Raw genomic sequence first — 13,137 nt, 5'->3', positions numbered from 1 at the left:
CCCCTATATAACAAAGACTCTCTATACCTCGCTTGTTCGTCCGATCCTAGAATACGGCTCCTGTGTATGGTGCCCTCAGTACAAAGTACACCAGGACCGTATAGAATCAGTACAGAAAAACTTTTTACTCTTTGCTCTGCGGGGCCTTAACTGGGATGCGGGTGTAAGACTCCCATCTTACTCTAGTAGACTACTATTAATAAACCTCCCATCCTTAGTTAACCGTAGAAAAATGCTTGGTGTGATATTTATGCACAACTTGATCAGGGGTGACATAGACAGCCCTGATCTGTTGAGCCGCATAAACTTCACGATTCCTATTAGACTGACTAGAAATTGTATACCGTTTAGGGTCTTATGCTCGGATTATAATTCCCTCTACCATATTATATCAAACACTAATTCTCTTCCTCTTATTAAATTATTAATCCTTACACACCTTTCTATTAATTAGTAACGGTAGTGGTATTTGTATTTTGATTGCATGCTTAGTTTCTTAGTAAGTTTAGTGCTAATTTTCCTCGAATGTTAGTCTAATAGCTATCTTTCTTGTATGTTCGCGTTTGGTTCGGCTACGCACGGCACGTCATGCGGCAGCGCCCCTCGGTCGGTTGGGTGGGAGGAGGGCTGCGTTTTGCCTGGGATCCGAGCGTAACAGCCTTCTGCTGGTGTCACACGGGGCACTTGACGGTGCAGTAACTGCATCGCCTCTTGAAAGATGCAGTCAATGCATGTCAACGTCCAAATTAGTTTGGGCAGCTAGCTGATCCGCGCTCAAGAGGCAGATCATGTTGCTGTTCAGATGGATTGTGTAACATAAACAATAGTTGTTACGCGCTTATATATGAGTTTATATATATAACAGAGTATTACATATGTATATGCATGGGTTCGCTACACCTCCCTTTTTAAAAAAATAACGTAATATATGAAGTTATTTATAGCAAAAAATGTATGATAAAATTTATGCTTGTTTATGTGTATATAAGTATATATATATGTATATATTTTTTTTTATTTTTTTTTTTTATTTTTTTATTTATTAATTAAGTAATATCCGATTAACTATTTTCGTATGGCCATACAATAAAGTAAAATGATTATGTAATGAAAAGTTTTAATCTATCCTTATGTACTTTTTGTTTTTTATCTTTTATATCTGATATTGTAATGTTATCATTATCTCCTATACCGTCTACTGTATACGGTCCGGTGTATTTGAAATCTAACTTATGACCTGTTTAATTTTTTAATAAAACCTGATCTCCTGTTTTTAACTTGAAATTGAAGGCTTGATTGTCATATTTAGTTTTTTGTTTTTGTTTATTTGATTCTAACATTAATCTGGCTTAGCGTAATCATCTATATTGTATAGGGGGTCTATTCTATCTATACTATTAAAATGTGTTGGCAAGTTTGAAGTCTTACCGAAAATTAACTCATATGGACAATAATCATGTGCCATAGAGGGTGTCGTGTTAAAACAATATACGAAGTATTGTAGCCATACATCCCAATCTGTTTTATCGGTTGAGATGTATGAGCGTATGAACTCATTGAATGTTCTGTGGCTTCGCTCCACGGTTCCTACGGTTTGGTGATGATGTGCAGTCGATGTTATGTTTTGAATATTTAAGTATTTACATAAATTTTCAATTATTGAATTTTTATATTCTGTTCCCATGTCCGTAATGAACGTCTTCATTGGACCATACTTTAGAATGAAATCTTCAAATATAGCTTTAGCTACTTCTTTAGTATTTTATTGCCCTTATTTTTAAAAGAATCTATTGAAATGTTCTCAAAGATTTCTTCGCTCGGTGCCATTTTAAGTTGGCTGATTTTATTTATACCGGCTTCTTTTTCAAGCCTTTGGAAGAATTGACCTAAGTCGAAAGTTCCATTGGTATATAGATCGCTAACTTCAATTCTTACAATTATATTCTTTCCATGCTTGAGGAAACATTTAGTCGAAGTTAAATGTAAGGTCACTACTTTTTAACATCATCATTTTGTATGACATTGTATATATTGGGCTCTGAAGAGATCGAATGCTTTTGCAATTCTTTGTTTGGACCTGCGCAGGTTTTTTGTCTACTTTGATTTCTTGTAGTGACTTTCATTACTTTGTTGGTTGTCTGAATATTTTTTAGGTCTGTAATGGTTATTCTTGATAACGCATCTGCTATATGATTGTCCTTTCCCTTGAGATACTCCACAGTGAAATCATATTCCTCTAGATCTAGTCTCATACGTGTTAGTGTAGAGCTGGGGTTAACCATTGAAAATAAATATGTAAGTGGCCTGTGGTCAGTTTTGACAGTGAAGTGTTTGCCATAAATGTATGGTCGAAAATGATTTATTGCCCAATGTATTGCCGCTAATTCTTGTTCTGTTGTGTTTTTATTACTTTCGCCTTTCGTAAAAGATCTTGATGCATAAGCTACTGGTAGCTGAGTTCCGTTATAGTTTTGTGTTAGAACAGCTCCACATGCTTGTTTACTTGCATCCGTTGTTATACAAAATTCTTTGTAAAAATCTGGATATTGCAATAAGGTTGGCTTCATCAATTGTATTTTTAAATATTCGAATGCTTTCTGACATTTATCTGTCCATTTATCTGTACCCGTTGGGACTGGGTATTTCTCTATGACGTCATATTTCTTGTCGTCTGGTAAAATACCTTTGTCAGTACACTTATGACCTAGAAAGGTTACTTCGTGTTTGAAGAATGAGCACTTTTCAGGGTGCAACTTAAGGTTGTGTTTCCTGCACAAATCAAAAACATTTGTAAGGTTTTTAATCATATGTTTCTCGGAACAACCAATGACAACTAGGTCATCCATATACAAGAATGCCTGAGAAGGTTCGATACCTGAAAATGCAATTGTCATCATTCTTTGAAAAGAATTGGGCTATTTTTAAACGCTATGGTAATCGCGTGAAGCGATAGGAGCCATTGCTCGTTGAAAAGGACGTTATATTTCTTGAACTTTCTTCAAGCTCTATTTGATGAAAGCCTGACATCAGATCTAGACATGAAAAGTATTTGGCTCTACCTAATTGATCAAGAATATCATCTATTCTGGGCAGTGGGAATTTGTCTGATAATACTTTTTTGTTTATTTGGCGGTAGACAATCACTAGGCGCCATCTTTTACAATCTGAATTTGGTAATGATTTTTTTGGTACGATTAATAATGGACTGTTATATTCTGAGACTGAGGGTTCTATTTTGTCTTTAATTAGTTTGTCCACTTGTTTTATTGCTTCCTCTTTTTGACTGTGCGGAATTCTATAATTTTTAATATGTACCGGTTCATCATATTTCATTCTTATATTTTGTTTATACAAATTATTAGTTGATATCGATTCGGTTTCTGTTCCGAATATGTCACTGTATTTGGTGCATAGTTCTGTGAGAATGGTTTTGAACTGTGGGGGAAAATTTTTATTTAGTTTGTTTAAAATTTCGGTGTGTTTAGGATTGTTGCTGTTATTTACAATGTCGTAATCATCTAATGACTTGAATTGGATGGCATCTAGTTTAATAATTGCATTTTTGTTTGTTGTATTTAAGATTCGGATGAAGGTGTTTCGAGAATCTGAAATAGAGTTTCCTATGTATACTCCATTTTGGATCTCTTGGTTTGGTATGACTATGTATTTGGTTGCTGTATTTATAGCAATCTTTCGGAAAACTTCGGAGCGGGCTGGTAAAATTGTAAAGTTGTTATGTAGAGTGTGTTGAATTGGAATGTTGATAGGGAAACGAAGATTATTTGGTCTCAGTATGAGCCAATCATTTTCATGTTTTAAGTCTATTTGCCAATTAAATTTTTTCATGAAGTCTATACCTATTATTCCATCACATGGTATGGGAAAGTCTGAATCTACTATATGAAAACTATGGGGAACAGCATATTTTCCTGAAAGAAGTTCTATGAATGCCAATCCTTTAGTATTGGTGGTGCCTTCACCAATGCCTGATATTTTTGTGATATTGTTGTAATTTAAGTTACGAAATGTGTCTGATCTTTCTTTAAGTAAAGGTATGTCTGCACCAGTATCAACTAATAATATGTATGTTTTGCGTGTTTTTTCATTTTGTAATGAAACAAATAGATTGAAATTGAGGTTTATCGTGTGAACCGCTGTTATGACTGTTGTTATTTTCTCAAGGGTGCCTCCTAGTTTTCCGGCATGGTTTTCATTTTGTAATGAAACAAATAGATTGAAATTGAGGTTTATCGTGTGAACCGCTGTTACGACTGTTGTTGTTTTCTCAAGGGTGCCTCCTAGTTTTCCGGCATGGTTTGAACCTGTCGGACATTGTTGGTCTGTTTATTGTTGTTACTGTTATAGGTACTACCGTTTTGACGGTTGTTCCCTCTATAAGTTCCACGTCCCCTTCCGTAGTTGTTGTACTTATTCTGGCTATTATTTCGGTAATAATTGTTTCTATTATTATTATTACCACGACCATTGCCTCTACCGCGGTAATAGCCTCTATTATAATTGCCCTTTGTGAGTACAAAATGGAACTTGCCTTTCCCGTCATCTCAGTGCTGCAATGTATATACTTAGAGACGGCTTCATTCATGGTTCTGAATGTAGCTGCCTCTAGTATTGTTTTCAACTTGCAATGCTCCCACTTTTTGTCATGATGCCAATTGCTTCCTTAGTGCTGAAACTATCAGCATGCTCTGGTGGCAATCCCTCATCGATATACGAAGATTCGAGTAACTTTCGTAAACTGTCGATTTCATTGGTAAATTGAGTGGCTGATTTGCCTTTTTGATAGACATTTGCCATTTTTGCTTTTACAACGTCGGATGTTTCACCGACAATTGTGTCTTGCAATTTCTTTATTACTGCACTAATCGTTGTCTCGTTTTGAACTTTATAGAGGGTTGAGCCAATTATTTTAGACTTTATTACCTCTATTGCTATGGCTTCATATGAGCCTTTTGTGATATCAACCAATTTTATTCTGGCACTGCATGCGAAATTTCTTTTATATACGCCCTTTGGGCGGCTGATTCATCGGCCATGGTGCTAAGTTTTTGTTATATTTTAACAGATTTTGATTCTTATTCTGGTTCTGATTCTACTTCCGATAAGGTTTGGTCTTTTATATACTTAGTTTGTGGCAAGAGATTGGTCAAAAACAGCTAGTTTGGTGTAATCGTTTGTGATGGAATCCCTTTGCTAAATGGATTGTTGTGAAATATTGGCACCTACCTAGTTTATCTAGTATTTCGTCCATTCTGGGTGTAGGAAATTTATCCTTGATTGTCACCTCGTTTAGACTTCTATAATCTACTACCATACGATATTTCTGCTTTCCTGAAGCATCTATTTTCTTTGGTATCATAGCAATGGGTGCACAATATGGAGAATTCGACTTACGAATGATTCCCTGTCTAATCATGTCTTTGATTTGTTGAGTCACTTCTTGATCGTGTACTTATATGGTCGACGATATACAGGATCTTCGTGATGGGTTTTAATTTCGTGCTTTATAGTACTAGTGAAGGTCAAAATGTCACCTTCTTTATACTGCACGTCCTTAAATTCATAGAGAACTTTCTTTAGTTTCTTCTTTTCTTCGTCATTTAAATGTTCCAACCTTAGCTGGTTATATTCCCTTAATTCATTCTCTAACGCGGAAGCGAAGTATTGCTCTCCTTCAGGAGATGGCTCAAGGCACTTAGGTGTAGTTATATCTTCCTTTGAAGATGGCCTATCACCTTTGTGTGCGGTCTTGCCGTCGGCAATTGCTTCTCCACTTTGGATGATTGGGTATGACCTTTCTCCTAACGTTACCGTTTCATTTCGGTAACCGAAGACGCCTTTGCTGGCCATCAAATATTCTCTGCCTAAGAGTATATCATAATTTTCAGAAAAATTATGAATATAAAATTTTTGTTTTGTCGGACAGTTCTTGGTTGCATTACGTGTAATCAGACGGACGGGTCCATTGATGGTATGGACGGTGAGGTTGTCGCTATCGACTTTGGAATCTGTATAGTTTTCTTTTATTATATTTACTGACGATCCCGAGTCCGCGATACCTCTTATTTTTTTATTATTTACTTTTATTTCTATATTATTTCTCTGCTGAAAATTTACATCCATTTTCATTTGCCCACTTTGGCTTTCCCTAGATCGTTTGACTGGCTGATTCGGTGCACTACTACGTGCCTGAGTCTGATAGATTTGATAGTTAGTGGGATTCTGTACTCTGCCCTGGTTTAAGGAATTTCTAAATTCGTCAAATAATCCTTTATTATTTACGGCATTATTTCCTGAATTATTTCGATTCGATCCATGATTATTTCTGGAAGTACTTGGGTTTTGATTGTGTAAAGAACCTAAAAGGTTTCGATACAATCCGTCCCCCGACTTATAATGAGCGCATCGCACCACACCCCACAACCAACGCCCCGTCTCCGCACGCAACCACCGATCAACACGCGCCAACTCCATAACGCTGACCAAAGACATCAGATCACGCGGACTTTCCCCACTCCAGGCCAAGCCATCGGCCAATTGCGGTCTTCCGGGTTCATCAACTGCGGAAAGATGACGCCGCGAAAATCAGCGACGATCACCAAGAACGGAAAAGTGCACTCCGACGCGGAAGTGCATTTTCAAACCCGCAGACCCAGCAATACGGGCCTATAAAAAGACGACGACGAGAACCAAGAAGCAACTTACGCAGAAACCCGGCTCAGAGTATAGACGCAGAAAACCTGGTTCGGAGTACAGACGTTGTACCCGGAACTTACAAGAAACACCGGCGATCAATTAAACTAAGTTCATTTAAAGTGCTAAGAATTATAATAAAGTGTCGAATCATCAAAGTAACACCCGATTGCGTAAGTTCATTTCCAACTAGCCGAGGCACCGACACTACCCCACCCCGAGTCCACGCACGCCGTTTCGTATGCACGACGAGCGACGTTCACTCCAGCCCCGATCCACCTCTCTACGATAGGCCGCCCCCCGACGCCGCCCTTAAGGTTCCATCCATTTCTACAAATTTCTTGTGGATTGACCCCTGGACGTGACTGAGCTTACCTCAGCCTGAAATAGGTACATCACAAGTGGCGCTCGAGCAGGGACCCAAAGGAACGTCAGCGAGGGTTTGAAGAAGACCACAAGAGAACAACCCAAAGAAAACCCCGACCTCGCGCAATATCAACGGCAAGAGTTGCGCAACGAGCAGACGAAAGCGCGACACAGCGACAGAGAAACGCGAACAGTGAAGTCACCCTTCTCGGGGTGAAGCGTCAGCCGCGAAGGAAAATCGCAAGCCCATCGAAACAGCCAACTCGAGCAACAATCGGAGCGATGGAATCCCATACAGAGGAACAGCCCAGTGGGTATTACCCTGGAGAATTCGTCGCCGAGACGAGCTGGAGTCCTTCGCGGAGGAATTCGGATTCAGCCGAGAGGGTAACGTGGAAGATTTGCGGAGAAATTTCGCCGAACTAGTCGCCGGGCCCCGCCAGGACGAGCCAGATCGCCCCAGCCCGACATCTCAGCACTACCAGAGAAGCAGAAGACGGACGCCAAACTCAGCCTACAAGTTCTAGGAGTCATGGAGGGCAAAGCAAGCACCTCACTGACATCGATAACCGTCGAAGATCTACCGAAGCCCCTGCCCCCGGAGCCAAGGCCTTCGCCCATGAGAAGGATCTTGCAGGAATAGCAGGAAGGGATGGCCCCTTAGACGGTCATTACTACAGTCACGCCGCACAGATGGCGGAACGGATCCGAAAGTGGCGAATCCAGTTCGACGGACAGGACGACCCACTGTCGTTCGTCGAAATACTGGAAGAGCGTGCCCTCTCGTACGGGGTAGACGTGAACTACGTGCTGCGAACCATGGCAGAGCTCCTCACCGACCGAGCCAACCGTTGGTTCTGCACCAGCCGACTCCAGAGCGCCTCATGGGCCGATTTCCGCCAGGAATTCCTAGCCTTTTTCCTGCCTCCCCGGTACTTCGAGCAATTGGAAGACCAGATCAGGGACCGCAAACAAGCGGTGGGCGAACCATTCAAGGACTTCGTCATCGAGCTCCGGTTGCTCATGCACCACGCCGGGTACGACGAAGCCAAGGAACTTAGCCGGATCTATGACAACACCCTCCCGGCGTACCAGCTGTACGTGCGAAGACACGAACTGAGAACTCTGACGCAATTAACAATGTTGGCCACAGAGTTCGAGAGTATCCAGGAACGAAACGTACCAGCGACCCTCATCCGCCCTCGACAACCCCCCAGGTACACGCGGCCAACGGCACAACAAAACGAAAGCGGGACGAATCGAGCCCAATCCCGAAAGCCTCACTGGAACACCTCGGAACCTGCAAGGAAGCCGCACCAGGCCAGCACAGGAAACGGCACATAGAATGAGCACCACCCCCATCGCCAACCCACACGCAGCCTGTCGACGCTGCGGAGAAGCTCCGGAGAAGCCCCCTCTTCTGTTGGGAATGTGGCAGGCGCGGAACGCGCCAGACAACCAACTAAGAAACCCGCTACAAGTACACGACGGACGGATAATGGCGAGAGTGACCATCGGAGGACGGCGCACGGAAGCCACGGTCAACACCGGGGCGTCCCGAAGCGTCATCAACGCCGACCTCGCCCGCAAACTCGGCCGCGATAACGACCTACGAGCCGCATGCGTCCCGATACGCCTAGCCGACGGCTCAGCTCGCGAGGTAACTCAGATCTTGCTAGCGCGTCAAACTAGACGAACCAGAAGTACAGATGCCACTCCTGGTACTACCCAATATGGTAGACATTGAAACCATTGAAACCACAATACAATCGCCACACGCCTCCATCTCCAAGGCTCCCGACGCCCCACCCCAAACATGCCGATGATCACCGCCGAAGTACACGCCCCGGACCCACGAACTCGCCACGACACGAGATAAGAGCACAAGGAACAAGGAACACAGAACCCTTGGCCACGACGAGGCACACCAGCCCCAAGCCCACTCCGAGAAACCCAAAACTAAGCAGAGCCACGAAGAAAGCGAGCCGGTCTCGCGAGGGCACTGACGCGGTTCTACCAACGAAGGAAAAGGAACCCAGGACGCCCCTCTAGAAGACAACCCGGCCCCAGCAACGACGGCCGCAGCACCCAGGCTCTCGAGGTACCACCTCCGATCGCCACCATGGCCCACGAACGCGTCGACACCGCCCTCGACGCGAAAACGACCCCTACGACACCGAACGACCGCTACTCCCGCGTCCTCTCAGGCAGGAACCGGGAAAGGCGATCACTGCCACACGAGGCACCCATCGGAACCCCGACGCACCTGGAGCCGACGCACCATCGATCGTCCCAGAGATCATGGAACGCCTCCCGGGCAACACCTCGTACGGCGCCGGCATGCGGCCCAGCACCACGCCTGGAGCCATGTCGTTGAACGTCATCGCCCAAACTAGCCGTTGGTCAAAAGCTACGATCGCCATCGAGACCCGCACGTTCGTACATCACGCTGGGTACAACGTCGCGCTAGCACCCCCCAGGACACACACGAGCCCCCTACTCATGATCGAGGCACCCGCAGTCGTCGAATACACTCGCGAAGTCGAACCACCAAGCGCATTCGACACAACGATCCTCCCCGAGAGCCCCGACCACACTTGCGACCCAGGAATCGACGACCCACCCTAGGACGGTTCGGAACGAATCTCCGACCCATGGCCTTCCGACATCGCGCCGAAAATACAGGAATTTCTAGACGAGGAACTGCCAACACTCGCGGGCCTCCGAGGGACGACGGGCCTAACGGAATACACCATCGTCATGAGGGACAACCGACCCATAAAACAGCGGTACTACCCGAAAAAATCCAGCCATGCGGCGGATCATCGATGAACAGGTCGACCAACTGATAGCTGAGGACCTAATCGAACCATCCCGGAGCCCCCACAGCGCGCCAATCGTCCTGGTCTGCAAAAAGAAGAGGAGATGGCGCATGTGTGTAGATTATCGGCAGCTAATCGAGCGTTCTATCCCGGACGCGTACCCGCTACCCAGGATCAACTACATACTAGAGCGACTCCGAAATGCCCACTTCATCACGACCCTAGACCTGAAAAACGGGTATTGGCAGATAGCAATGGCCCGTGACAGCCGGGAAGCCACCGCATTCACGATACCCGGCAGAGGATTATACCAATGGAAAGTAATGCCTTTCGGTTTACACTCCGCGGGAGCCACGTTTCAACGGACCCTCGACGCCGTTATCGGCGCAGACATGGAACCATTCGCATTCGCATATCTCGACGACATCGTCATCGTCGGGAAAAGCTTCCAGGAACACCTAAACAACGTAAAAGAAATTTTCGCACGACTGCGAAAGGCAAACCTACGGGTCAACACGGACAAGTGTGCCTTCTTCCAGCGCCGGATAAAATACCTCCCCCGTGATCAGCGAAGAAGGTATCCACACGGACCCCGACAAAATCGCAGCCGTAAAGGATCTGAGGCCGCTGACCAACCTGAAGGAGCTACGACAATGCGTAGGCATGGCCGGGTGGTATCGCAGATTTGTCCCAAACTTTGCCACCGTAGTCCAACCAATGTCACTGCTGCTGAAGAAAGGGAAAGTATGGACATGGGGCCAAGAGCAACAAGACGCCTTCGACGAGCTGAAAACACTACTCACCACAGCACCGGTACTCGCCTGCCCAGACTTTGACATCAAATTTTCCCTGCAGACGGACGCAAGCAACCTTGGAGTAGGCGCGGTCCTCACCCAAGAGATCGAAGGGTAAGAGCGGGTCATCGCATACGTCAGTCGACGCCTCAACAAGGCAGAAGAAAACTACTCGGCCACCGACAAGGAATGCCTCGCCGTCATCTGGGCGATCCGAAAACTGCGATGCTATCTCGAAGGCTACCGATTCGACGTCATAACTGATCATCTCGCACTAAAGTGGCTGAATACCCCGACAACAGCAAACCTCGAGAGCCCTTACGGTAGAGTAGCAAGATGGGCGCTCGAACTACAGCAATACCAATACGACGTGCACTATCGGGCCGGCAACTAGAACGAAGTCGCGGACGCACTGTCGAGACAACTACTAGAGACCCTCTCCCGCATCGAGGGAGACGACACAGCATGCACCTGGCTTAAACAAAGGATCCAACAAGTCCAAGATGAACCCCAAAAGTACTCAGACTACACGTACGAAAATGGGCAGCTATACCGCTATCTAGGACACGGAGCCGACGACGACGACCACCTACCTAAACTATGCGTGCCCAAAAACGGCCGGACGAGAGTACTCCGCCAATGCCATGACGAACCAACGGCAGGACACCTTGGCATCCGGAAAACCATCCTGAGGACAACACAACGATACTACTAAGCAGGACTACACAGAGACGTGCGACGGTACGTGCAGGGCTGCGTAAGCTGTCAGAAGTTCAAAGCCACGTAAAGCCGAAGAACCCTTCGCCCCCCTGTGTACCGACTTCGTCGGACCATTACCACGGTCCAAGCACGGGAACACCATCTTACTGGTATTCTTCGACAATTTCTCCAAGTCGGTCCAACTGGTACCCCTCAAGAAAGCGACAACAGCAAACCTCGAACGAGCCTTCAGAGAACGAATACTGAGCAGCTTCGGCGTGCCGAAACTATTCGTCTGCGAGAACGGAGCCCAGTTCACCAGCCGATCGTTCAGGACATTAATGCGAAGCGCAGGCGTGGAGCTGCAACACACAGCCCCGTATTGGCCCCAAGAAAACCCGACGGAGAGAACCAATCGGACTGTGAAAACGATGATCGCCCAGTTCGTCGATGACCACCAGAATACATGGGACGAGCTCCTACCCGAGATGACATTGGCGATCAACTCCAGCGTCTCCGAGACGACCGGATTCAGCCCCGCCTTCCTCCTGCAAGGAAGAGAGCCCCGACTCCCCGCCGCCGTCTACGACGAAGTCACGCCCGGGACAGGGAGTACGCCAGAGACAGCCACCAGCAAAGCGACGAGGCTGAAAGAAGAATTCGCCATCGTCCGGAATAACATCTAGCGAGCCAGTCAAGAGCAAGGGAGACATTACAACATCCGCCGGCGACTATGGCGCCCCGCCATCGGATCACTAGTACTACTACGCCAACACCACCTCTCAAACGCCGCCGAGGGCTTTGCGGCAAAGTTAGCCCCGAAGATCGACGGCGCCTACCGGGTCAAGAGTTTTCCATCGCCAAACATCGCCAAATTACAACATTGCGAAAGCCGGAAACACAAAACCGCAAATATCAACGACCTGAGAGAGTTCCACGACCACGAGTCCGAAGAATCCACTGATCTACCTGAGAATGCTGACATCGACGAGGAAAGCAACGAGACATTAACCCGACGCCCCAACCACGGCACCACAGAGTCAGCAAATCCCGGGATACCCGACCAAAAGACAGCAACGGCAAAAAGCGAGCCCGATGGCATAATACCACCGAAAATGCAAGCGCAGCGAACCGCGCGACCCCAATTAATCGAACAGCGCTGACGCCACGACCGCGCGCCCCACAAATCCGTTGGCGAGGCGAAGAAAACGCGGAAACCCCAACGCAGACCACAGAAGAAACCACAAGAGCCCGGCCCACGAGTCCTCGTAACTCTCGCCGGGGAAGAAAGGGGAGGGTGTAACGAACCTAAAAGGTTTCGATACAATCCGTCCCCCGACTTATAATGAGCGCATCGCACCACACCCCACAACCAACGCCCCGTCTCCGCACGCAACCACCGATCAACACGCGCCAACTCCATAACGCTGACCAAAGACATCAGATCACGCGGACTTTCCCCACTCCAGGCCAAGCCATCGGCCAAGTGCGGTCTTCCGGGTTCATCAACTGCGGAAAGATGACGCCGCGAAAATCAGCGACGATCACCAAGAACGGAAAAGTGCACTCCGACGCGGAAGTGCATTTTTAAACCCGCAGACCCAGCAATACGGGCCTATAAAAAGACGACGACGAGAACCAAGAAGCAACTTACGCAGAAACCCGGCTCAGAGTACAGACGTTGTACCAAAACTTACGCAGAAAACCTGGTTCGGAGTACAGACGTTGTACCCGGAACTTACAAG

Source organism: Drosophila persimilis, unplaced genomic scaffold (assembly GCF_003286085.1).
Source record: "Drosophila persimilis strain 14011-0111.01,24,50 unplaced genomic scaffold, DperRS2 tig00000124-arrow-pilon, whole genome shotgun sequence".
Classification (NCBI taxonomy): Eukaryota; Metazoa; Arthropoda; class Insecta; order Diptera; family Drosophilidae; genus Drosophila; species Drosophila persimilis.
This window is presented reverse-complemented; position numbering follows the sequence as displayed.